Genomic DNA, 5,557 nt, shown 5'->3' on the forward strand with positions numbered 1-5,557 from the left:
TAACAACATTTGAATTAAAATTTCACCATTAACAAACTTAACTATATTAAATTCATTAAATCTATACTATTCCAACATTTTTCAACATAAATCTAAATATCAAATCTCATATTCAACCTAAAATCCAAATATCTAAATCACCATAACTATTATTAATGAACAAAACATTAACAACATTTGAATTAAAATTGCACCATTAATAAAGTTAACAATCTTAAATTCATTAAATCCCTTTAAAATAGTTTTAAAAATTAATTCATTATACTTTATATAAAAAAAATTAAAACCTCCATTTTCTCACCTTTTCAACCGCCTTATACAATGTCACGAAGCATAACAAGTGTGAAACCAAATAATATTTAATAAGGATACAAAGTCATCTCCTGCAAATGTGGGATGACACATTCACAACGCCATTGATTGGGCCACACACATACGTGTGATCTCTGTATTACATTGATATTTGGATTAAATGCTGCGCGCATTCCCAACCTAGCGTCATCCTACCGACTTAAAAGTCATTCCGATACCAACATTTCCACTCATGGGTGATCAGAGTTCCAACTATGCGAATTTTCAAGAAAAACTCATTTTGGTCTGTGGTGTGTTGTCATCCAACCGATTCTTCTTGTATAACAGCAGGGCGAACCAATTCTTCTTGTATAACAGCGGGGTGAAAGAAGGTAGTTTACCTCTGTCAGATATTAATATTCAGTGAAGGTAACATGGGTTCAGCTTTCAATTATACTTTAGTCATTTACGACTTCGCTGAATTTTCGCCGGACAATCAAGTTATTACTATTATAGAATTAATTGATTGAAGGTAACGTTTAAAACTCGCTCTCTGCAACAGGTTGGCAGCGGACGAGAAGAATTTTCGGGTCTTCGTATGGATATAATATATGCGGGCGAATTCGAGGTAGGTTTCTTCTGCTCTTGAAGATAAAAATGCCATTTTTGAAGATTATTCTCTTAATTTATGAGACTCCAGTCAATTGATACAGTGGAAGAACCCTTCAATTTCTTTTAAAGAAAACTGTCCTTCAGGCCATGGCTAATTTCTTGAGACAGAACGGTTCTGGGATTCTGTTGCATTCTATTAGAGTCTAGACCTGCTCAAGTCTCAAGTTTGGCTGATATCACTTTCAGTTTCTGAGTCTAATTTTATGTTTGGCGTTTGATTCTGAATCTGCTTGCAGAAATGTCAAAAGATGATGGTGTTGTTGAGTTGAGTAGAGACCAGGAACCCTCAAGCGTGGCTGGAGAAGGGTAATTGTCATTGGAAGGGTTTCTACTATAGGAAAGGAATAAAAGCTATACAAATTTGGTCCAAGCTTGATTTTGATTTTAAGCTGGCTTAACACTATCTGTACTAGGCCATCCTCTGTCTCCCCTGACTTGGGAGGTTTGCACCAGTTGCTTATAAGTTTTCAGTTATCAAAGTCCCTGCCTCGCAATTTCCAATTTCTTTCATAGCTGTCCAGGTGACCTGGGTAACTCTCCAAATCGCCGTTGCAGAAGGATCCATCACTCGAAGGATAGTGGTAAAGGGTAAAAGCTCAGCACCCAGTAGTCCACCTCTGTATGCTCTAAAGAGAGAGAAGACTCTATCCCTATAGGCAGTATCAACTCATTGGTCAGGGATAAGGCCATTGGTTCATTGCTAAGGGTGGAAGTGGAACTCTGGATAGTGTTCTAGACTTTTGGTATTGTCTGGAGGTGCAAAGGATGACAGAAAGAGGGACAATAGCGAATTGTATAAACAAAAGAGAATCATATAATTGAGGTTCAGAGAAGAAGTGGAAGAAATGGAAGTCATTGTGTGCATTTGTTTGTTGTTGTTATTGTCAATTTATCAGTCAAAATCTGATACTTCTTTTACTCCACAGGATAACTACCTTATAGACTGTGGATCAAAGAGTAACATCACAGTGGGTAGAAGGATCTTCAGTGCAGATACCCCCTCCTCAAATTTGTCGATTTCCACCAATGAAGAAATCTTTGCTAACACCACAAGTTCCAATCTACAGGTTCCTTCTGGTATCTATTTGACAGCTCGAGTGTTTACTCAGCAGTCATCCTATACCTTCAGTATTGGGCACCAGGGCAGACACTGGGTACGTTTACATTTCTTTCCATTTTCTTATCAAAAGTACAATCTTACAAGTGCCATATTTTCAATAGCCACCCAAGACTTTGGTCTACTGTACAATTTCCAAATCCAGAATAGTTCACATGTGATGAAGGAATATCTCATCAATATAACTGAACTAACATTGGTCCTGACCTTTATTCCCTCCAATAATTCCTTAGCGTTTGTCAATGCCATTGAAGTTGTTTCTGTGCCGGACACTCTTGTTTCAGACACAGCTCAAACTGTGCCCCTCTCTAATACTTACAGTGGTCTATCTGAGCATGCTTTTGAAACAATTTATAGACTTAATATGGGAGGACCCTTGATTACCCCTGACAATGACACCCTTGGGAGATTTTGGTATCCTGATACAAGCTTCCTAGCTCCAAAATCATTTGCCCAAAACTTCAGCACTTCTGCCAACAATGTTGTGTACCAAGGACTAGTTACCAGTGAGATTGCTCCCAATCTCGTATATGCTACTGCTGAGGAGATGGCTATAGCCAATGTAACAAACCAAAATTTCAATATTTCGTGGTGCTTTACTGTGGATCCAGACTACCAATACTTCATTCGGATGCATTTCTGCGATATTGTGAGTACCGCACTTTATGAGCTATACTTCAATGTATATATCAACAATGATAACGTTATCAATGATTTTGATATATCAACTGTAACACAAACCTTGGCAGCTGCTTATTACACCGATTTTGTAGTAGTTAATACACCTACTGTATTGAAAAATCTTTCTGTCAAAGTTGGACCTGCATTAGATATGACGAATGTTGTTCCCAATGCCATACTAAATGGGCTGGAGGTCATGAAGATCAACAACTCTAAAAGAAGTCTTGATGGATCTTTCTCACCAAACAGTTCTATCAGATCAAAGAGCAATAGCAAGGTTGGTCCAATAGTTGGATCAGTTGTAGGAGTTTTTGTTGCTATTGGGTTGTTAACGGTGATCTACTTTTTCTGTTGTTGTCGTAGATCTCATACAAAACTCTCTACTATAACTTGGTTGCCTCTTCCACTACATGGAGGACATTCTGAAACTATAGGAAGCAAGGGAAGCAAGGTATCTGCTGGGAGTCATGCTTCTTCTGGACCTTCAAATCTAGGCCGACACTTCACATTTGCAGAGATAGTAGAAGCTACCAAAAGCTTTGATGAGAGTTTGATTCTGGGTGTAGGTGGGTTTGGTAAAGTATTCAAGGGGATGCTTGAAGATGGTACCAAAGTGGCTGTAAAACGTGGAAATCGAAGTTCTGAACAAGGCATGGCAGAATTTCAGACTGAAATTGAAATGTTGTCTAAGCTTCGCCACCGTCATCTGGTTTCTCTTATTGGCTATTGTGAGGAGAATTGTGAGATGATTTTGGTTTATGAATACATGGCCAATGGACCTCTTAGGAGCCATTTGTATGGATCAGATCTTCCTCCTATGTCATGGAAGCAGAGGCTTGATATATGCATAGGGGCTGCTAGGGGTCTGCACTACCTTCACACAGGAGCAGAGCAGGGAATCATTCACCGTGATGTAAAGACAACAAACATTTTGTTGGATGAGAATTTTGTGGCCAAGGTGGCAGACTTCGGGCTTTCAAAGACTGGACCTGCTTTGGATGAAACCCATGTGAGTACTGCAGTCAAAGGTAGCTTTGGATATCTTGACCCCGAGTACTTCAGAAGGCAGCAATTGACAGAAAAATCTGATGTCTACTCCTTTGGAGTAGTGCTAATGGAGGTACTATGTGGAAGGCCAGCCATCAATCCTTCTCTTCCCAGAGAGAAAGTCAATATAGCAGAGTGGGCAATGCATTGGCAAAGGAGAGGCATGCTTGGCCAAATTATTGATCATCATCTTGTAAATACAATCAACCCTAACTCCCTGAGAAAGTTTGGGGAGACGGCTGAAAAGTGTTTGGCTGACCAGGGTATTGACAGACCTACTATGGGTGATGTGCTGTGGAACTTAGAATATGCCCTTCAACTTCAGGAAACTGCCATGCTGAACGATCCAGATGAAAACAGTGCTAATCGCCTTTCAGAGATTCCCTTACGCTTTTCTCAGGAAGAGAATTTTGGTGATAGTACTATTGAGAGGGTTAGTGTTGCTGTAAGTGAAGAAGGTTCAGAAGGTGCAACTGCAAGTACAGTATTTTCACAATTAGTTAATCCTCATGGAAGGTGATCACAGAAATTTTGTGTATGGTGATTCATCCACCAACTTATGTGAGCTGGTCATTGTGATACAAATTAGTGATCACCTTTAGAAAATCTTATGCTTCATTGGTCTTCACTCCTAAGACCAAATCTTCAGTTTCTTTTTAAAAGCGCTTGCTGCATACCTCACGGGCCACGGCCATCCAAATCCCATACTGATTAATTTTCCTAGATTTTCTTCCTTATTTTTAAGGTTTGAAATTCTACCTTACAAATATGTACAATTCAGTGGTATTTCTTGTGTACTGGAACACTTTGGCTTTTTCCAGTACACAAGAAATACCACTAAATAGCACATATTTAGTGGCCTTTTCTAATATGTACCTAATATGTAGATTAAGGTGTGAGGTACTATTTAAGATTAAGATTTTTCTATCAGATTATACCTCGTGGCTGGGGTGCTTCTTTCGCTATTGTAAAGATCATCTATCTTAATTGGACTGTAAATCAGGTCATGGCTATGGAAAGAAGCCATGTTGATGCAATTTTATTTTTTGCATTTTATGCTGAATTTAGATACTATTGTTCTGCACCACTAAAACTCAATTTGGCAAGGTTAGAAATTATTGGAATCTGTCCTCGGTAAAGGAAAAGTTCCTATTTTAATGTTGTAATTCATTTCATTATGGATATGTTTCATTTAGCAGAGAGTCATAATATTGTTTGTTAAGGGCCTTTATGTGCTGTTGGATGATTGTCTTCTGCTGAACAGTGAACTGAAGGCAAACTGGATTGCTTATTGTTACAATTGCCTTGGAAGTTATGTTCTGCACTGGAAAGATAAAAGGGCTATATAATCACTTTAAATCCTGTCAGCAATTGTGCAGGATTGATGTCTGAGGATTTGTATTAGGATTTCCTCGTTGAATATTTTTCTTTCCAAAGAAAATTTTTAATTTGTACTTAGGCCTACACGTCTTCCATGCACAAGTGACGTTAGATTAGAAGGTTACAATGCCATTAATTGTTCTAGCTCAAGTGATAAGTTAGCGGGCTTCAGATATATAGTAGTAGGCTTCACTAATCATCTGTTATGTGTTATAGAAGTCATTTGATAGACAATTATATACAGGAATAGCATTCAATCTTGATGCATGCTGACAAACAGATTGTATTATCGTCCTAAACTAGGGGTTGGTTTCTTTGTCCATCAACTATGATCACGTACTTGCAATCATCAAACATTTAGTTGTCTCG

The 5,557-nt window shown here is 38.4% G+C and overlaps 1 pseudogene across 1 annotated transcript; it reads left to right on the forward strand.

The window, feature by feature from the left end:
• Positions 1 to 492: 492 nt before the first annotated feature.
• Positions 493 to 5,003, forward strand: LOC149189047 (receptor-like protein kinase THESEUS 1 pseudogene; annotated as a pseudogene). Its single transcript, XR_016255872.1, has 3 exons — positions 493 to 683; positions 854 to 919; positions 1,200 to 5,003. The product of XR_016255872.1 is annotated as a receptor-like protein kinase THESEUS 1 pseudogene (transcript).
• Positions 5,004 to 5,557: the final 554 nt, after the last annotated feature.

The sequence above is a fragment of the Pinus tabuliformis genome, chromosome 3_1, assembly GCF_031772625.1.
Source record: "Pinus tabuliformis cultivar Carrire ecotype Pingquan chromosome 3_1, CPIR1, whole genome shotgun sequence".
In the NCBI taxonomy this organism is placed as follows: domain Eukaryota; kingdom Viridiplantae; phylum Streptophyta; class Pinopsida; order Pinales; family Pinaceae; genus Pinus; species Pinus tabuliformis.